This window comes from Canis aureus, chromosome 7 (genome assembly GCF_053574225.1).
Source record: "Canis aureus isolate CA01 chromosome 7, VMU_Caureus_v.1.0, whole genome shotgun sequence".
Classification (NCBI taxonomy): Eukaryota; Metazoa; Chordata; class Mammalia; order Carnivora; family Canidae; genus Canis; species Canis aureus.
In genome coordinates this window covers 19418659-19441386 of record NC_135617.1, presented here as the reverse complement: position 1 = coordinate 19441386, position 22728 = coordinate 19418659, and the positions used below count along the sequence as shown (strand labels likewise).

The following is a 22728-nucleotide window of genomic DNA, read 5'->3' as shown; positions in this document are numbered from 1 at the left end:
AATGGGTGCCTGGGTGGCTCAGTAGATTAAATGTCTCCCTTTGGCTCAGATAATGACCCCATGGTCCTGGGATTGAGCCCTGCATTGAGCCTTGCATCAGGCTACCTGCTCAGTGGAGAGCCCACTTCTCCCTCTTCCTCTGCTTCTCCTCCTGGTTGTGCTCTGTCAAATAAATAAAATCTTAAAAAAAAAAAAATAAGCAATACAAAGGACATTTCACACTGATCTTCAGAACTACTTTTCCAATGTTTTCAAGTAGTAATCCTATTAATGTAAAAGTCCCTTTGACATAATTTCAATCTGGTTCTCTCCAACTATTTATAAGTAGATAGTAACATAAAGAAATCCTAGTAGGGGGATCCCTGGGTGGCTCAGTGGTTTAGCACCTGCCTTTGGCTGAGGGCGCGATCCTGGAGTCCCGGAATCGAGTCCCACGTCGGGCTCCTGACATGGGGCCTGCTTCTCCCTCCTCCTGTGTCTCTGTCTCTGTCTCTCTCTCCCTATGTCTATCATGAATAAATAAGTAAATCTTTAAAAAAAAAGAAATCCTAGTAAATGTATGTGAACTTCTCCAAATAAATTATTATAAAGTGATTTTATCTCATATATTCAATATATGAGTGGAATCTAATTATACCACAATATTCTCTATGCTTTGATGAATAAATCCATTTTGAGAGCTCTGCCAAGGAATCCTGGAACTGCATGAGATAGCTGCTAGACTCGTAGTATAATTATTGACAAATGAATAGTGTTCATTTGTTTAATGATTTATTAAACAAATATTAAGTATTCACTATTAAACTTATACTAGTCATTAGGATAGATCCTGAAGTCACAGTACAGCCTTTGTGATGCCTAGTCAATTATGTGGCAGTGGGGATGGATCACAGACTTTATAACAGAAAGTGATCAATATCATGTTGGAAGTGTACCTAGTCTGAGGACCAGGGAAGGAGTTTTGGGAGGGGATGATAAAACTGATCTCTAGTAGAATTAATTAGAAGCTCATCCGTAAAGAATGAGATGGGCATTTGTGGCAGTGGAAAGCAAAATACAGCATGAGAAAACAATGATGTGTGCAATACAGAGGAGTGCAGGGAAACTGAGGAGGTAGACACAATGCCATGCTAAACAATGCCATGCTAAACATAGGCTTTATCATAAGACGACAAAGAATCCTTGAAGGAGCTATCTAATGTTACTGATGTATCTATTTTAGAAATATTATTAGGTCAAGTATGCAGAAGGAATTGAAGGAAAATCAAACAAGAATAAGAAAAGATGAAGTCTGGAAATAAGACTACTTAATGGGACAGGTAAAAGGATTACACTTGAGAAATATTAGTATGAGGAAATGGCTAGAGTTACTGGACAATTGGATATGAGGAGTGCAGAGAGGAAGGGATCTGAGTTGACTTCTGGATTTTTAGTTTTGGTGACTGGATAGAGGAATAAAAATGAACAGCATATATGAAGGGTACCATCAATGATTTAAAATGTGAACCAATGCATCATGTAATGGCCAGGTACCTTCTGAGGGGAGATCCAGGGAGTGATGTATGGTAGATAACTGCAGAAAGAAATGACTCCAAAAAGGAACGTTTTTGTTTTTGCTTTTGAATTTCACATCTATATAGAAATGACAAGGTATTTATTTTGTTTTGATTAATTTGATCAATATAGAAAAGATAATCATTAAGGATGCAGTATGTGTTTTCAACCCTGAGATATATGAGAAATTTAGTACGATTTGTAAAACTTTTAGGAAACTTGAATTGACTATTAATCAGCTATAATGCAATTTTATATACTTTTAAGCTAATAAAGTATTACTAACTCCATGCTTGATGTTGAAATAGCACTATACTCCTGAAGAATTTTAAATAGTATATTGAGAATAGTTCAGTCTAAAAAAATGAGTCAGTAACATAATTGTCAGGTTCAGTATCAGTTAGGTTCAGTAACTCTTGAGTCTATATAGATGACAAAGTTGCCTATTAAGTCTTCAAATGTTACTTGGATCATTAGAGGTCTTTGCCATTATATGTAGGCTCCAATTTGAGGATGATAGGCTTATCTGGTACAGATCTGACTCAATGTTTTTTTTTTTTATTTTTAAGATTTTATTTATTTATTCATGAGAGAGAGACAGAGACACAGAGAGAGACAGAGAGGCAGAGAAACAGAAACAGGCAGAGCGAGAAGCAGGCTCCCTGGAAGGAGCCCAATGCAGGACTCGATCCCATATCCTGGGACCATGACCTGAGCCGAAGGCAGATACTCAACCACTGAGCCACCCAGGTGTCCCTGTCTCAGTATTTAGAGTAATGTTAGAATAATTGCCTTGTGGCCACTGCCCGTAGAATCCATGTACCCATCCATATACCTTAGTGATGTCTATTTGCTAGAATATTAAATCTCAGTTCATATCCATTACCCCTTTTTAGCAGATCTGTTTTGATCTTCCTGATGGGAAGGACAGCACATTACAGTAATTCTTAATTTGACTAATACAAGTTATATCACTTTCTTCACAAAAATGTAATTTTTTAAAAAACACATACTCAAAAATATACCATTTAATTGTAATCCTGCTGAAGAAGTTATTGAACTCTTCCTCTGGAAATATTTTTAGTAAATTAGACTTGGAATTCTTTATAAACATCTCTGCTTTCTGCAGTAGCACTGACCTATTAAGGCAAAAAAAGAGTTAATAAAACACTAAAAATTATTGAAAATCTGATCTTAAAGAGAAGGTTGCTCTTTGAAAATCCACTTTGCATGATCTCTAACACACTACAGAGTTTATGCAAAGTAAGAACACTGCAAATTCAGCATTAATCAAATTACCCTGTAATTAATGTTATCAGCTTTACCCAGAGTGTAACCTGCTAACCTACTTTTGGGATTTGTATTTTCATTCTGCAGCCATTCAGATTACAGCTTTTTGATTTATACTTTATTTTATTATATAACATAATCCCTGATATTTAAGTTATCAATAATTTTGAGAAGTTTAAAAGGCCATTCCTCATATTTGATGATGGTACATTTGGTAAAGCTTTCTTTGAGACTGGTATTTTATACACACACACACACACACACACACACACATATACACACATATATATATACACACATATATGTATATATATTAAAAATTATATATATATTATTGTTAATGGGAGACTGAATATTTGGTTCTCCAGATACAATTTTATGCAAGTATACATGAGTACTTTAAGAGAAACCATGATGTGTACAGACTTTTTTTTTTAATTTTTATTTATTTATGATAGTCACAGAGAGAGAAAGAGAGAGAGAGGCAGAGACACAGGCAGAGGGAGAAGCAGGCTCCATGCACCAGGAGCCCGACGTGGGATTCGATCCTGGGTCTCCAGGATTGCGCCCTGGGCCAAAGGCAGGCGCCAAACCGCTGAGCCACCCAGGGATCCCTGTACAGACTTTTCATATGAAAGCATGCCCTTCCTTAAATGTAATTGTGGCCTCATTTAAGATACTTTAGAAATCAAAATTAGTTTTTGATATAACTGAACTATTTATATTCTAGATGGTCTATGTTATTTGATTATAATTGACTACATTTTGAAACACAACTTTTAAGTGATTGAAAATGTTTAAGTGTATTGTATAAACATGTTGTAATTAATCAGTTAAATTTTATTCTAATGGAAAACTTAAAATGTTCATATACATTAAAATACAAGTATACGTTCTAGCATTATATTGATAAAGTTGTATTTGTTACCAGGAAGATAATAATTCTTATTGATAAATGTCATTATTTTGGTTGTTTTTTAATTTTGTTGTAAAAAAGGTGGAGAGGGGGCAAACAAAGAAACTATAGTTCTGAATGTACAAAGCAGAAATAGAGGTAGAAAATACTCTAAAAAGTAAAGTAAGTTTATTACAGATTGCCATGGGAAACTGGATTGTAAAAATGGAGAAATAAGTGCCTTTGCTCTCATAAAAAGATTTATAAGGCTATGCTGAATTTATGTTTTGTTAATTCACAGTAGTAAGAAAATGAATAAGTAGAGTTACAAACGAATGTGCAAGGAAACCAACCAGACCCTGTAAGCAAGATTAAAATGATATTTTGGCTCAACAGAAGACTATTTTGTACATATATTTCTAGTTTCAATACATGTTCTCCTATCAGTTATGATCCAGTGAGGGGAAAATGTTTGGGGATGATTGCTCGGTATAAGATTATGAAGAAAATCTTAGAGAAAGAGATCTTTTATTCATTTATTTTTAAAAAGATAGATTTATGTATGTATGTATTTATTTAAGTAGGGGCAGAGGGAGAGGCAATGTGAAACTTAAGCAGACTTTGTGTTGAGTATGGAGCTTGATGAGGGGGGCAGAGCCTGACACGGTTGGGGCAGGGAGTGGGAAGGGCTTGATCTTAACACTGAGATCATGACCTGAACTAAAACCAAGAGTCAGTTGCTTAGCCAACTGCATCACCCAAGCACCCTAGAAAGATATCTTTTATATAACACTTTGTATTGTACTAGAAATGTGAACACAAATTTAATGTTAGGCGATAATCAGCATTTTTTCTGTAAATTACTCTTTCATTTATTTTGCTGTTTTATTATTGAAATTAATTTTAAGTTAATATATCTTATCTCACCTTCCAGGTTCTTTTGTGAATGGAATGAAAAAGATAACAGATATTTTAAAAATCTTATTTATTGGCAAAGATCTTAATGGTTATATGTTAAAAAATGAATCAAGTCCATTTCATCTTCAAATTTAGTGGCTTAATGCAAATGGGAATGACTTGACAGCATGTAAATCAAAAGAGAACAAGTGCATTTGATACTTCTTTAGTAATACTTGCAACTAGAATAAAGTTTGTTATGATTTTGTTTCTGTAATTTTTATGAATTTTAATTAACATATAATAGAAAACTATAAATTATGAGTTGTTGGCTCCCATAGAGTTTAAGATTAATAAATAATAGTAATATCTAGAATGAAAGATGGAGAGCAACACCAAACATGACATTGTCAGATTGAGATTGACTATGCCTGCTAAATTATACAGATGTTAACTTTCTGTTTCACACCTACCCCTCAAGTTTGTTTGCTAAAGTATTTTCTAGGGCAAGTATAGATTTAGAGGCCCTGGAGATTTGTTATTTTGATTGAAAGGTTTAAAGTTTATAGATTGTTCAATGTGAGTAGCACTCTATGATATTTGTTTAATACCGTCAGTGGATCCAGACTTGGATTTGTGTTATATTTCTTAATTGAGACAGCAACTGCCACTTCACTGACTCTTCCTTCCTTTTTCACAGTGTTCTCTCCACAGGCATTCCAATTCTTGTCCTTAATTCCCCATATTCTTACCCTGAACATCATTGCCATCTGTGTATCCTATAAGAGTTTTCAAACCTTCCTTCACCTCCCCAGCTTGCCTCTAGACTTAAGCCTTATGTGAACCTCTGGGAACTGGCATACCTTTCTCCAAATCTATATTTTTGTCTTCCTTGTACACCAAACAAAGAATGCTGGACTTATAATGAGTTGATTTGACTCCAAACTTGGCTCTGAATAATTCATGAAAACTTATGCAGATCGCAATATGATGCCTATCATTTTGGGCCCTTTGACTTCAGCTGTCTAATTTATTCACTTTATTTTGGCAGTAGCATAAGAACACATCTCTGACAAGAACATGGATTTCTAGGCAGTTGCCCCTGCACCCTCCCACTTACTCTGAGATTGGTTTACACTTGGATTTGCATTTTTGCATTGGTCCTTGTCAACAGGCTCCATATCCTGATTTTTTTGTTTGCTTGTGGTCATCCATTTGATAACTTTTTGGGTTCCCTTTTAGATTTCCAAGTTTGAGATTTCCTCTTGGCTTTGTTTCAGATTGATTTTCTAGTTTTGGTGTTTTGATTTTCTGTAATGATAAAGCCTCATCTGAAATGCTATCTAATGGGAGCCCTAGTTGACCCCTCAATTCTAATTGTTTTTATTCTCCCTTAGGTTTTGACTTTTTTTATATTTAAATTTGGATATCAAAGTGGATAAAGGTCTCTAATTCTGAACTTATATTCTAATTTTATTGTTCTTTTATACATAGCCAAAACGATTTCTACTGGCTTCTGGCACGGTACACTGAGTGATCTTGTTTCTATAATATAGCTCAATCCTGGAATGGCACACTGTGTAAAGCAACATGATAGAAAAAGTTTGCAAGAATATGACACAGTATAAAAATGGGGAAAAATAACAGAAATGGGTGCTACATGGAAGAGAAAACATGCTCGATAAATAAATATATGGAAAGCTTTTCAACATAATTATTAATTAGGAAGATGCAATTTGAACACAATAGAGGCCATTTTATATCTCCTAGATTGTCAACTATCAAGGAACCTGATAATACCAAATAGTGAAGAAGCTATGGATTAAATAAACCTTTAATACACTTTGGTGAGAAGGCATAGCGATGCACACACTTTAGGGAAATAGTTGCCATTACCTGAATATTCACATATTCCTATATGAACTAATTATGTGTTTTAAAGAAATGTTTCCACATTTGGTCTATGACACAGTAAAACAATGTTCAAATTAACAGTTTTTGTGAAAGCAAACATCTGGAAACAACTAAAGTAAACATTGACAAAAAGTGGAGGAATAAATGGTAGTGTAGACAATGAGATGTGAGAAATAATAAACTATGAATAAGCAATATCTAACAACTACTTAGAACAATACACATAAATGTTAAACTACCACTGAGTGAGCAAAGTGATTGATAGAAACCCACCGATAGTAAGATATATTTTAATAAATCAGAAGAAATTAATACCATATTATTTGGCACACAAAAATATGATAAGGTTATAAGAATAATAATCATGATAAATACAAAACTCAGGATACTCTTATCTTCTATAGTGGAGGTAAGAACAGATGAGAGGAATATGTAGGTTAAAAAAAACAAAAAGATTGCTTGATGATTCTCTTTTGGATTTGCCAGTGGGCTCCTGGGAGTTCACTATATTATTCTTGAGAATCTTGCATACATATTACATCAATGTATGTAATAAATACCATGTTAAAAATATAATAAGGAAGGGATACCCGGGTGGCTCAGTGGTTGAGCCTCTGCCTTTGACTCAGGTTGTGACCCCAGGGTCCTGGGATCAAGTCCCACATCAGGCTCCCCCTGGGGAATCTACTTCTCCTTCTGCCTATGTCTCTGCCTCTTTCTCTGTGTCTCTGTCTCTCTCTGTGTGTCTCTCATGAATAAATAAAATGTTAAATCTATAAAAAAGAAACTACCTACATAGTAAGGGAATATATTTTGTGCTTTTCAATAAAATTTCCCAGTCCCTAAATAAGAAATTTCCTTTACTGAGTTTCATATTATGAGTATTACTTATTTCATCCAGTTTTATGAGATATAAATGACATACAACAATTATATTGAGATATACATGACATACAACCTATAAATGTATAAGTTCAAGATGTATAGTATAATGACATGTCATGTATATAGTGAAACCACAGTGACTTTAGTTAACATCCATTACTTCATATACTTACAATTTTGTTTGTCCTTGTGATGAGAACTTTTAGGATCTACTCTCTGCAACTTTCAGAGAAATATACCATACATACAGCATTGTTAACTATTATCATCATGTTGTATGTTTATTTTTATTTCTACCTTAGAAAGCGAGCTTGTCCTTCATGGGATGAAGTATTAGCTATCAAGTAGATAATGAACAAGTACTTACTAAATTTGACAGACTAGATATTATTTCTTTGGGATTTTAATTTATAAGCAAATATATTTTAATTATTTTTGCCATTTTTATTTATATTGCCTAATAATATAGCATGCCTCACTAAGCTTTTGATAGAGGTAAATACAACAGTATAGTTGGTATAATAAAGACAGTTCCCATTCAAAAGAATTGCTGTGAGTTCTCCTTTTAAACTTTAGATGTATTTAACAAGACAGTGTTCATTTTGTGTTTGCTTCAGAGTAAGTCCTTTGCTGTCAATATGACAAAATCAAGTAAAATGCTGGCTACTTGAGAGAACAATCATTTATCCTCTACTACATATCAAGAAATGTTAAAGATACTAAATTCTGATAGGCCTTTAAATACTTGTAACTGACCAATAAATAGAATTTAAAAAAAAAAAAAAAGAGGAAGTATTTTGTTCAGTAGCACCAAAAGAACTCAAGTGACTGAGTAGTTAGTGAATGCTTGATGGATCAGACACTATTGTTATTTTCTAAGAGGCTCTTAGATTTTTAGAAAATAGTCTGTGTGAGCACTTACCATTGAATAAATTGCAAGAGGATCCATATCAGGCCACAATGACTACCTCTAGATGTACTTACTGATAAGCCTGTTATCAGCACATCACTGCTCAAGAATGCATGCTGTGCAATAAATTTGCTTCCTCCTCTCTCATTTCAGATCTTTGTGAATGAACAACATAGAAAAGTGGGAAACCACTCATGTTTAGGGATTAAAAAAAATCAAACCAAAAGAATAGCAACAACAAAATACAGTTTATGAACCCAGCCTTAAATTAATCTTAACTCCACATCCAAAAGATTACATCTCCCATTCTATGAGTTTTCTTAAAGTTGCTGCTGTAAACATGTTGTGATCTTTGACACTTCACTTTCTCATGACTTTTGTGATCAGTTACTCCATCATTCCTTTTTTTGGAAGGGACTTAGGCATAGGGAAGTCCATCTCTTTCTTATAATTGTTCCTTAAGCTCAGCACCATGCCCCACTAATTGGGCCGCTGTGGCACATAAATACAACCTTTCTCCATGAACTTTCACCTTTGCTTCAAAGCAACTTTTTCACAGGTCAAGGGTAAGTGACTGAAGGCACCTAGAGGATGATGTAGTCTTGCCCTGAATCTTTACCCTGGCACTAATGGACTATCGCTGTAACAGGAGTGTGATGTATGACCTCTGTTCATCAGAGGGGTTGACACACTCTTATTTTCCTATCCTTAAATAAATACAAATATTCTGTTGGAAAATACATAGATTTACCTTTTAACTCTTAATTTTCATGATGTTTAAAATGAGAAAAAATAAAATCAAAAGAGGCCTTCGAGGGCTCAAACTGAGTCCTAGACATTTCTGACTATTCTGACGTAAACAGAGATAGGAAGAGAAGACCCTAAGTGGTGGGTATCATGAACCCCTCACACTTTAAACCTGCTGTTTTCATATCAATCCAATCACCTAGCTGCTCTAGTCTATAATCCTCACATCTTTAGTTTCTATCAGACCCAACTCTTGAACCACTAAGCCTGCTAAGAAAAGAGTAATGTGCTGTTTTATTTTACCTTATAATAGAAGTTGGTTAGCTTTTTCTGGATGAGCCATAAGATTTCTGCAACTCTATCATTGTAGTGGGAAAGCAGCCATAGATAATAACTACATGAATGAGTGTGTCTGTGTTCAAACAAAACTTTATTTGTGAGCACAAATATGAATTTCATATAGTTTCCCCACCACAACATAATTATGTTCTTTTCATATTTTCTAAGCCATTTTAAAAATGTAAAAACTCTTCTTAGCTTTTAGGCATACAGAAACAGGCAGTGGGATTCTGTTACAGCATTCTATACCATTGCTAATGGTAGTTGAGACATATGGTGATACATTCAATTTAATGCAAGATGCCATTGTTCCTTTAAATTAAAGCAAAGTAAATTCACTCCTTTTCATATTCACACTTACATATAATGAACTTCCAACGGTCATGGATGGACTTTGAAAAGTATTTTATTTGCTTTCTATCAGTCAAATAAAATATGAAGGAAACTTTTAAAAGCATTCTTTAGGAAAAAAAATGAATTAATCCAGCAACTTTCTTTCAGATTCAGAGGTGTTATGTGTTGCTTTATAAAGAGCCTTAAGTAATGTTCAGCCAGGAATGATGCATAGGTGTGGTGACTAGCCATAGCTTCAGAGAATTTAAATAATTTTCTATCTAAATTTTAAATCTGGTTACTCCTTTTAGAAGCACATACCAAATAAACTTCAGAATTAATGTATTAAATTTACATTCAGAAATCCTATTTCTTAGAGATAGCTTTGATTAAGTAATGGATAAAGTGTTGCATAATTATGGCACTGCAGGTCCTGGTAAGGATCCCCTTGTTATTAATCAGCTATTTTCAAGAAAGTCACAGGATATCAGTACTATCTATTTCTAGCTCTACCTTAACAATGTGCTTGCTAAAATTTTTCCCTCCTGCACATACTACCTTAATTTTTGACTGTTGTAAACCTCTGTATTTGGACCAAAGATCATAAAACTGCTTACTGCCAAATCACTGAATGACCAATCTCTGAATGGTCCTCAGAGCCACTTGCTGATTTTCATGTAAGTTGGTGGCCACTATTTCATACTGCTTTCCAAAGATGCCAGGTTTAATTTTAAGCAAGCCAGGTGTTTTATTTAGTCTGCGCTGAGTGACCTTACCCCCTTCTTTGGCCTTTGCTTGTTTATTTCTAATTGTCTCTTGACACACATTCCAACTACAATAAGTATTTATTCTTCTAACTCTTCTGCTATCAGATACAGTGAATTCTTTTTATCTACAGCTCATTTGCATTCTCACCTGAAAAAGTGCAGCATCTCAGTAAGTCATGCTTCCCACTGAACCCAATTACTCCCATTGTGCAAAGCAAAGTGAGCCTGAACATCCCATGTGGAACAGGCAACATATGGTTGCTACCATCAACACAGCTGGAACATCTGTGTATAAATTCATGCTGTGTATGCATCACTTTAGTTGCATACTCAGATGACACTGAGAACATATACAATTGGGAGTAAGTCTTAGAGATAATATAGCAGAGAAATAGGAGGGTAGATTTGAAAGATGTATTTACCTAGTGACTGCACCAGCTCAGTTCTGCTTTCTTTGTAGAATGAGTGTAACTCTAATAATTCATTTAAGATTTTCTCAACTACATAACTTAAAAGAATTCCTACAAATGAATCAAAGAGTTAGGAAAATGATATCTATCTTTGGTTTAATCATGTGTCAAATTATTAACAAAACATTCTGGCAACACAACACTAACTGTACTTACATGTGGCCACCCACTGTCTTAAAGTTCTTAAATGGATCATATAACGTATGCTCTAAAAATATTGTATATTAAGTCTTTATTATTAGATACATTTTATAAATTAATATATTGAGTTGAATTGCACAATTTTAAAATAAAAACCAGGACATGAACTCATGTCATTTGGCTAATACATGTATAATATATCTATATATAGATATATCTATATCTATATATCTATATCTATATATCCATATGTATGTGTCTATATACTGTATCTATGAATCTACATAAACTATATATATAGTTATATAAAATATATTAATATATACTATCATATACATTTACACATAAATATATGTGAATATATATGTATAAAACTATGTATTTATTGACTTACTTATTTTCATACTACTCCTGAAATATATCTCAAAAAGAAATGACTATAATTAGTATTTATAGATTCGTATAATTCCTTTTCCTAGTGATACCAGCTCAAGGTTGTAGAGGTGTTTTAGGAAACAATGACTAGATATTCTTTTTTTAAATTACCTAGGAAAGAAGCAGAAATATTGGGAGAAGACAGAATGGAGGTAAAAAGCAGTAGGTGTGGTTTAAATGGAGAGAATAATAACTATGTCTCTCCTCCTCTCACTCCAGTAAGTGAGAACTAACAAGATGCTTATTCAATAGAATTTTCTCAGTCTTGGCATGGGAATAGCAATTTCCACTAAGGGAAGAATCTGTAGTCATATGCTTGCTATATAAAGAAGACATAAATGATACAAAGAAAACATTGCGGAAAGAAAGCCACAAAATACTCAAATCTTTAACAGTTTGCATGAAAAATCTAGCTAGCATTGGAAATTTTCAAAGACCTTGTATAACTAATTTTGTTTCAGTATAATTCCACAAATATTATTGACCTCCTATTTTTACAATACACTGTGGTTCTCAGAATATTTTCATTAGAAATACCAATAAGTACAAATTAGATTTGGAGTGAAGCTTTATAGCTTTCCCTTCTTTTCTCTGTGTTTTAGTTATGAACCAGCAATTAATTAAAAAGGAAATCAAACAAACAAAAAAAGCAGAGGAAATATAAAATAGGAATGCTAATTTAAGAGGAAAATGCTCTTTACAGAATTAAAATATAAATGGAAGGTTCTGAGAATGATAATTATATTATCCTGAATTTAATAATACCATTTGTGGGCTAGATCTCTGGTAAATTCTGAAGGAATAAATTCTCAACACACATAGGATAAGCAGTTTATAATCTTAAAGAGAATTGGGGTCTATGAGTACATTCAAGACCTGTGTGGCACAAAATAATAATAATAATTATAAAAATTTAAAAAAAAAGAAAAGAAAAGGAAAAAAAGAAAGAAAGAAACAAAAAACACACATTTGGAGTTTAATTCCAAAGCTGTATGTTGAATAAACACATAAAATTACCCAATTCTGTTTACAAATCCTAAAGGTTTTGAAAGAAGGGAAAAGTGGCCATGAAAGTGGAGATCAGGGTGAGTCTTTACGTGTGTTGAATAAATAATGGAATGCAGCTTGAAATAGACATGGGAGAATTTCTTAAAAGCAGACTAACAAAGAATTGAGAATTAGGGCTCCCCGGGTGGCTCAGTGGTTTAAAGCTGCCTTCAGCCCAGGGTGTGATCCCAGAGACCCGGGATCAAGTCCCACGTCGGGCTCCCTGCATGGAGCTTCTCCCTCTGCCTGTGCTGTGTCTCTGTGCCTCTCTCTCTCTGTCTCTCTCTGTCTCTGTCTGTCTCTCTGTCTCTCTGTCTCTCGTCTCTCATGAATAAATAAATAAAATCTTTTAAAAAAAGGATTGAGAACGCAATACTGAAGTTGGCTTGACTCAAATAGAGGACTTGATGTGAAAGAATTAATAAAAATTAATGTGGCACCACAGATTACCTTAATATCAAATGGAAAATCAATTATTTTTTGTTTGTTTACTCTGAGGAATAATAGACCACCAAAGTAAATTTCATATAAAATGAATTGATAAATTAAAAAACTTTTGGGGATATCAATCCACTAGCAAGTGCAAGATCAGTAATAAGATACAAGAAACAAAATTATTGAAAGTTAAAAAGCAAGGTAGAAGGCAATGAATGAAGAATTTTCAGTGTGATGTGGGAAGAATGTCTGAGGAAATGATGAGGATGAGTAGACTCTTATGAAGGATAGAAAAAAATAAAATCAACCCCAAGATTTAGTAATTTGGACCAAGACAGTTATACATAATATTAATTATTAAAAAATGAAGCCATGGTCTAAGAAGAGAATTCTATCATGAAGGAAAATAAATTTTCTTTTAGATATTTTGGGTTGTAGTGATGAAAAATTAATAAATGTCCCCTATAGACAGGTGAATATGCAGGTCTTAGAGATCCATATTGACAGAGAGGAGTTTGAAGGGAAGTGATAAGCCTCAAAATTAGGAACACTTAACTACCTCCTTGTGGATGAACATGAGGCTGCATGAACAAGGGCTTCATGACCTTGAACCACTAGAAGAGCTCTACCGTGAACACCAAATAATTACTCTACTTAAAAGAGTTAGGAAAAGAAGAAAATCAGGTTTTGTCTCAAGTCCTAGAACCTGAAGGATTCCTTCTTCCCATATTCCATGGTCCTGCTGAATGTTGAAAAGTGACCAGGACTTCATTTATGCCCCCACCATACTATAATAGCATGTGTCTAAGATTCAGAAACATGTAGTGGCTTATCCTCTATTTTGCTAACATTAGATCAACAGGTCAATTTTGAACCACACAACTTTTAAATTTAGCTTTGTATTGTAAAATAAATCTTTAGCTAACACTGTATTAAAACCTAAAATAAGCAGAAAAATAAAGCTTTTGTCAAAAGCTTAAAAAAAATAAATCCGTGAGCATAGGAAAAGAGCAGAAGTTCAGGATGTGAGTTGGTGAAGGACAGACAAACTGACAGAAGAAGCAATCTTAAAGTATACTCCAGTCAGTGGGAAGAAAGAACTTGTTTCACGATGAAGGGGCTTTTGACTATCATTAACTAAATAGAATTAGAAGAGGAAGAGACCTGAATCAATATCTCTTTGTATTTACAGAAAAGGAAGAGTTTTTGAAAATTATATCATGAGTGCTTAGTTTATGTTTGTGTATGTATTAAATTGATGTAGATTAAGAAAATATCCTACTTAAGCATTTGTCTTCCACAAATGGAAGACATGTTTTCAAATACATTTTTTTGTATTTTATATTCATCTCCAAAGTCATGTGTCTTCACAAGATACCAGGCCATCTTCTAGATACCAGTTCTCTGGAAATTATTCAAAAGGCAATCCAGGTATTTTTTTTTTTTTTCTGGATTTGTTTTATTTACACCCTTCTTTCTTTCGTGTTCAGGTTTAGTTTCCCCTATAGCATAACTTCCTTCTCCAAATGCCATTCCCCTGCAGGACCAGAAAAAAACCCACACCTCAGATTTTCTTTTTTCTTTATAGCAAATTCTATTTTTCTTAACTCATTAGTCTTATTATAACTTGAGGTTTCTGTTATTATTTCAGTCCAGCACACCATTATCAGTGATTTTTTTTCTTTTATCAGTGATGGTTTTAATGAGAGTACTAACAAGGAAAAAAAACTCTGTTCTTGTTTTATTTTCTGTGTCCAGAAGGAGTTTACTGATAATACTGAGCGATAACTCACTGTTGATCTGATTTAAATTTAAATAAAGGAAAACTTCACTGTTGCATTGCCCTTAGCTAATATTGTTATGCTAATCCTAAAAATGTATTATACAGTCAGAAGCTTAAATGATAGACAGTAGCTACATGTTTTTCTGATGCTTTTTTTTTTTTTTTGCTACTTTTTAAATTTAGGCAAGATAAGTTTCCTATGTATATTTTAAACTTCAGCTAATTTCCCCAATAATGTAAAGAAAACACAGATGCTTTAAAAATTTAGAAGGTAGTTAAACATAACTTTCATAGTTCTATATATGGCATTAAATAATAAGTGAATTTAAAAGTTAAATTTATAGAATGAATACATTTATTTGGACATGGCATATATATTAACACCCTTAATATATCTTGTTTTGAAATATATTCTATTTTTTCTATACTAAAGTAACAAAAAATACTTTAAAAATGTATGATTTTTTATTATTTATTTATTTTTAAAGATTGTATTTATTTATTCATCAGAGACACAAAAAAAAGAGAGAGGCAGAGACACAGGCAGATAGAGAAGCAGGCTCCATGCAGGCAGCCCAATGTAGGACTAGATTCTGGGACTCCAGGATCATGCCCTGAACCAGAGGCAGAGGCAGAGCCTCAAACACTGAGCCACCCAGGCGTCCCCAAAGGTATGATTTTTTTTAATACAACATTTGTTTATTGTGATTGAAATTAATCTCATAAGAAAGAGCAATTTAAGAAAACACCAAGCTACTGGGACACCTGGGTGGCTAAGTGGTTGAGTCTCTGCCTTTGGCTCAGGGCATGATCCTGGAGTCCCAGGATGGAGTCCTGTATTGGGCTCCCCGCATGGAGCCTGCTTCTTCCTCTGCCTATGTCTCTGCCTCTCTCTCTGTGTCTCTCATGAATAAGTGAATAAAATCTTTTAAAAAAGTTCTTTGAAAACACCAAACTACTAACTGTATAGCAAATGTTTACATTTTTGTCTTTTTTTTTTTTTTACCAAATGGTGCTATTGTTTATATATTACTTATCTTATATCATCAACATAATGTAAAAATCATGAAATATATTTTTTAGAATTAAGGCATATGTTATAATAATTTAGTTTAGAAGTAAAGACTCCATTAATTTTATTAGTACATTATAGGGAATGTATGTGATTAATATATATATTAATATATAATATATATCCTATTAGAGTTTTTGCTTAATGTTAATATAATGTATTCTTTTTCTTTCCCTTTCAATGTATTCTTTTCTTTATGCAAATTTTTTGACATTTGACATGAATCTTTGGTAATAGCTGGAACAGGAACAAAGATGTAATACACTACATTTCTGATAATACAATTTTGGCAAAAAAAGTGTTAGTGAAATCTAGCAAGGCCCTTTACATCATTAAAAAAAACTATATGGCAATTATGCAAATTTTTTCAGCAAGTTTATGTACAGATGTGCAAGTACTTATGCACTTCCATAGGCCTGTACAATGACCTAATTTCCACAAGCCAACACAGTCTGGTGTGCGCAAGAATTTACTAACATGTAGATTTTAAAGGAAGAGCTAAGCACTATCAACACAAAGGAATTTCAGTGACATTAGAGATTATTCTATTAAAAAAAACTTTTCATAAATGGCTATTAGTAAATAATGAAATTGAACTTAACGGTATACTTTATACTTGGTCTCATTTTGAACCTTATTTTTATTTATTTTTTTAATGGAGTACATTGTTTTCCCTATTCTTCCTCTAAATTTTTTTCTTCTGTATTATTACATTGCTTTAGACCTCACAATGTTCAATAGAAGTAATGATAGTGGGCATTCTTATTTCTGAGTGTAAATAGAATATTTTCTTTCAATTTATTTATTTTTTTTATATAGCTGTAGTTTTGGGTGATCAATATCAGGGACAGAGATGATATGGATTTCTGATTTTATAGAATATTGCCCTGAATTGGTAGCCCAGGCATCAAGGCCCTTGACCTTGACTATCTGCATTAATTCTACTGATACTAGCCAAATAAAGGGTTTAGAGATCCTAGCCAGCCCCCAAGAGTTTACCAATACAGATACATTGCTGGGGCTGGGACACCCCTATTCCTACTTCATAGTTTGGGAATTGAATGATCTTATTTAATATAAATAAATAAATAAATAAATAAATAAATAAATAAATAAATAATTGAATATGTATATCATTGTGTGTATATACATATATATATTATGCATATGAGTAAAATCATACTAATGTAAATGTTTATGATATAAAAATGTTGCCCTATGAAATTAAGTATAATATCTGAAGAAAACTGCTTTCATTAAAAATCCAGTTTAAAAAATAAGTCTAAGACAAATTAACATAACTGCTACACTCTTTTCCAATATTTTGAGATGAGACATAACTGATATTAAATAATCAAAAGAGGTAAAATGCATACATTGACTCTTCAGTACAGTTATAATGATAAATGGTCACACCATATCTAAGTGTATTTCTGATCCAGGAGCAAAAAAAAAAAAAAAAAAAAAAAAAAAACATCATATGATTAACAACAAATAATTTTGTGTAATGTATTAAAAGAGAAAAACCACTACAATTCTATGGTGGAAAATGACAAAGCAGTGACTTAGCCACAGTTGATGTAAATGGCATGTTTCACAGAGTCAAGATCAAAAGGCCTTTGGAGCTAGAGAACAGGAATCATTGAAAATAGGACTCCTACAAATAGTCATGTGTGCATGTGTGTAAAAATATACATGTAATTGACATTTAACAGATCACTATTTCATAGTTTTATAAGCTACTTGTCTTTGTTAAAAAAATGTCTTCAAAGATGCAGTAGGATCTGTAAAATATCCTTTATAACAAACTATGATCTATAATTATATTAATATAGTTCATATCCAAGAAACATCAGTCAGAAACAGGTATTGGTTTGATATAAATCAATCAAAGCAAAGCTTCAAAACAACAATAAATAAGGTCTTAATGCTCTTTCTTTTGATAAAGGTGACTTTCAGCAGCAGAAATTCTATTTTCTGTGGAATGTGACCACTTTACCTGCTGAATCGAGTAGAATGTGGAGATATGCAGGAAATACTATTGATTTTAAGCATTATTTGAACCTATAAACAGATTTAAAATGACCTTCTACTGTGATAACAATATCTATAATTTGAAAAGAGTTTGTAGAGGAAGAAATGTTGCAAGGTCTGGAGTAAGATAAATGGCAATTTATGGAGGTCAGTTGGCCAATTTCAGATCAAAATAGTTGATACTGCTGCAAAGCAGTAAATATAGCAACACCATTTCTGGAAAATAACAATTTGAGGATACTTTAATTTTTAAAGAATTGTTTTACTGGCCACTTGGGAACTGCTTTATCTATTAAGTTAATGTTATAACTTTGCCATTTGCTACTTTTCAGGTATTTTCATAGTAATGGAATGTATTGACTCCTTAAAACATGTAACTATGGGAAGCTATCTGAGCTCAGGTTTACCAAAAGGGCATCATATAATGAACCTTAAGTCTTAAGTCAACCCATGGTTAAAAATGTAGAGATAATAATGAGTATGTTTTATTATTATTATTATTATTATTATTATTATTATTATTTTTACAAGTTAACTTCTTTTAGGTAACAGTGTGTCTATTTTTCTGTTATATCTGGTGATACTCTTTAGGTGATATTCATTTTCCCTTTTTATAAATAAATCTGGTACTCATAGTTCCAGCGGTTAGTTCAGACTCATATTTTTCCTTTTAAGAAGGAGTCAGTCAAAGGGCACAAAATTTCATTAATGGAAGATGAATAAGGTCTGGAGACCTACTGTATAGCATGAGGCCTATAGTTAACAATACTGTGTGGTGTATTTAGAAATTAGCTAATGGTAAAATTTATGTTGAGTGCTCTTTCTATACATACAAAAAAATCAATGTAAATATAAATAAAGGGAGTAGGAGGAAACTTGTAGAAGTGAAGGATAAATGCATAGTTTTGATTTCAGTGATGATTTCACAGGTGCATACTTATCTCCAAATTGTATGTATTGTAATCTTTAGTTTTTTGCATATCAATCATAGTTCAATAAGGTGGCTTTAAAAATAGTTTAATATAATTCAAGATTTTCCATATTCAATATTCCAAGTTGGAAGAGCTTAGTATAAACCAGCATGTAGAACTCCAGAAGTTATGTATATAATAATTTAAAGACACTAAATAGAAAATTGGAAAAGTAAACCTGCCTAAAAGCAAAGCTCATTTAGAATGAACACAAAGCTCTTCTAAAATTGTCCAGATAAGGGTTATTTTTCTAACCAAGCAGGTTGTTCATCCAGAAAACATTTATCTTTCTAACCAACCCCCAGGAATTTCTAACTTCCCATTGTTTGCTTCATTCTTTCAGGTCCCATCTGTCTGAAAACCCCCATTTAGTCTCATTTTGAAAACTTGTTTTCTGGATTCACCTAATTATTTTGTTGTGCCCTTACTCAGCATTCAGCTCAAACATTCTGTGTGCTTGTTCTTGTTAATCTGGTTTATAGGCAAAACATAATCTAATTAAAAAAGAGCTGAAGAAAGTATTTTAAGTATTTCCTGCAGTGTATTATTTGGAATTACCTTTGTGAAATTTTTCAAGGCTTGAAAGTGACAATATTTTTAGTTGTTATTAGGATTTCTTTAAGAATTATTTTCCTGGAAGAAAAAGTTACAAACATTTTATTTTTAGAAGTCTCCGCAAGTGTTGAGGTCAATTCATTTCTTTACCAAGTGTCTACTATTATATCCTTTCATCTGCTCAAAGTGGAAGATACTAGGTAAAGCTAAAAATCATCTGTAAAAATATATGGATGTTTCCTATTATATATATATCAAAATCTAGAGAAGAGGAGGGGACTGGCAATACTACTTTTATGATAACTTGTAAACGAACTCTTGTATACTTTTAGCATGATTTGCCCCCATTTCCTTTATCATCATCTTTCAATTTATATGTGCCTATATTATTTTACCAGTGAGATTAGACATCACTGCCCCAACCCCCATCATTAAATACTTCAGGGTATTTCACTTAAGAATGAGGTCATTCTTTTTTGTAACCCCATTAAAGAACTTTAACATCTATCCAATGCTGTTATTTAATCCACAGTGTCTATTCCAATTTGTCATTCGTCCAAAAAATGCTCTATATTGTATTTGTTTGTTTGTTTTTCCCCTGATATAAGATCTACACTAGGAGTACTTAATGCATTTGTTGGTTATGTTCCTCTATTTTTTTTTTTTTTATTTTGGAACATTATCTTGGCCTTGCCTTCTGTTTCTTGACCTTGACATTTTTGTGTAGATCTCACAATTTGGGTTATTCTAATATTCCCTCAAGATTAGATTCATGTTATGAATTTTTTGGCAGTGTTACCACAGAAATGATGTCTCTATTATGTACTTTGAGGTTAAATTTCTCAGAATATTCAAGTAATCTCAGAACTCACCAATTGGAATGACATCAAATTAAAAGTAATGTTAAAAGACTACATAAAGGATGAACTAGGAGATTTTTAATAATTTATTTATTTATTAGTTTATATCACATACCAGGAACTGTTATAGATGCTACTGCTATCTTGATAAAGTTGCTGAATGGCGAGCACCAGGGATCAGCAAAAAACAGCCCTCTGGCCAAATCCACCAATGATTATTAATTCATAGATTGATAATGGCTACTTTTGCATTGCAATGGCAGAGTTAAGTAGAGATGATAGAAAAATTTTATGGTCAACAAAGCCTAAAATATTTACTGTCTGCTCTTTATAGAAAACGCCAGTCTCTGTCCTAAAACAGCATAATCTAGCTAAAGTATTTTTGTAAATAAATTTTTGTAAATAAATAATTATTGATAAAGACTTGGGCAATGAGAAAATATTATCATGTAGTCATGTGGCTTTAATTTTTTTGGTGGGCTGAATAGATTTTTACATTGAATCTTATAAAGATTGCATTATTTGTTTACTACAAAGTATGTAATATTTTAAAATGCTCCACTAGTCATATTCTAGACTTTGCCTAGGAAGAATACGCAATATCACTTAGCCAGAAATCCCTAGTGTTTCTGAGCCTACCTCTCTTAAGATTCTGCTGTTCTCTTGTCTATTGCCTACTATAGATGTTACTTCAAAGGACTACGCTCCAGAGGCTTCAGCATTTCCTGTGTCAACAAGACATTTTTTCCCCTTCAAGTGATTTATTAAAGGATGAATCGGATTGACTTTAGTGAAATATATTGCATCTTTCCTGAAGATAGAATTTTTGTCCCCTTTAAGAACTCTCCTGCTTATGTCTTGAGCAGAATCACATTCTCAAACTAGTGTCTGGACATGCGAGTAAATCCCATTACTCATTAATAGGATTTGTCTGCACACCTCCTACGCATCCTTTGGTAACTGAGAAGTCCTTCACTGTGAGCTGTTTCTTTCTTTCTTTCTTTCTTTCTTTCTTTCTTTCTTTCTTTCTTTCTTTCTTTCTTTCTTTCTTCTTTCTTTCTTTCTTTCTTTATTTTTCTTTCTTTCTTTTTCTTTCTTTCTTTCTTTCTTTCTTTCTTTCTTTCTTTCTTTCTTTCTTTCTTTCTTTCTTTCTTTCTTTCCTCTTTCTTTCTTTTTATTTTTTTTTTGGGGTTTACTCTGGACATCTGTCCAAATAATTTCACTCTATGATACATGTATTTCATTTAAACTCTCCAAGAGAGGGAGAGACTAGTAGTTGATAAAACTCTTGTATAGCATTGTACTCTGTCTTATTTTACTCAAGGAGATGCCCTGAATTTAATTTTCTCTCTGGGAATGAACCACAATTCAAATATTTGCAAAGTAACTTGGGAGGAAACCCAACATCTGTGTTCTTAGATGATGCGTTACTTACAACCATTTTTAAGTGTCATTTAGGCTATCTCAAAAATGTGGTTAAAAATACTTAAAGAGGGCAGCCCAGGTGGCTCAGCAGTTTAGCACTGCCTTTAGCCCAGGGTGTGATTCTGGAGACCTGGGATCGAGTCCCACATCGGGCTCCCTGCATGGAGCCTGCTTCTCCCTCTGCCTGTGTCTCTGCCTCTGTCTCTCTGTGTCTCTCATGAATAAATAAATAAAATCTTTTTTAAAATGCTTAAAGAATAGTGATATAAAAGTGGTCTATAAAGTGGAAATGCTTCTGATAATTTGACGGTTGAAATACTATACTTAGGAAAGTAACAAAAATATACACTAGGTTTTAGGAAAATGGTAATATATACTATTAATAGTACATCATGGTTAGACTAGATCAGTAAGATTAATATTGCATGAATCTGATCAAATATCCACTGTCCTTATTTGACCTCTAGTCTCTGGCTATACTTTCATTCCTAGTTGCTAGTAGGAGGTGCCCGTCAGGTCTTACTCTGAATGACTCCCTTCTCTGTTATTAATCTCACCTTCTAATAGTAACATATTAATGATTACTAGAAGTTGCTATTCTGTACCATGCCCCTTATTTATTTTATCCATAATTCTTACAACCTTTTTGCAAGACAGGGATTATTGTGTCATTGTTACCTATAGAAGAATGGGCTTTGGAATGGCTTTAACTCTCCAAACGCCACCTAGTAAATGACAGAGTTAGGATTAAAACCCATACCTACGGGATGCCTGGTAGATCAGTGATTGAGTGCCTTTGGCTCAGGACGTGATCCTGAAGTCCAAGGATCAAGTCCCACATCGGACTCCCTGCATGGAGCCTGCTTCTTCCTCTGCCTATGTCTCTGCCTCTCTCTCTCTCTGTCTCTCATGAATAAATAAATAAATAAATAAATAAATAAATAAATAAATAAAATTTAAAACATAAAT

The 22728-nt window shown here is 33.1% G+C and overlaps 1 long non-coding RNA gene across 18 annotated transcripts in view; it reads left to right on the top strand.

Annotated features, from left to right (window-relative positions):
* LOC144317110 (uncharacterized) overlaps positions 1-21310 on the top strand; it is a 43721-nt gene extending 22411 nt beyond the window's left edge. For 9 of the 18 annotated variants that reach the window (XR_013382997.1, XR_013382995.1, XR_013383008.1 and 6 more), the window contains 3 exons: positions 14417-14490; positions 15353-15513; positions 21018-21310. This is a non-coding gene — a long non-coding RNA (uncharacterized LOC144317110). Of the gene's footprint in view, positions 1-1222; positions 1320-11692; positions 11730-14416; positions 14491-15352; positions 15514-21017 lie in introns of all 18 variants that reach the window. The other 9 variants (XR_013383009.1, XR_013383000.1, XR_013382992.1 and 6 more) reach the window with 4 other exon arrangements.
* Positions 21311-22728: the final 1418 nt, after the last annotated feature.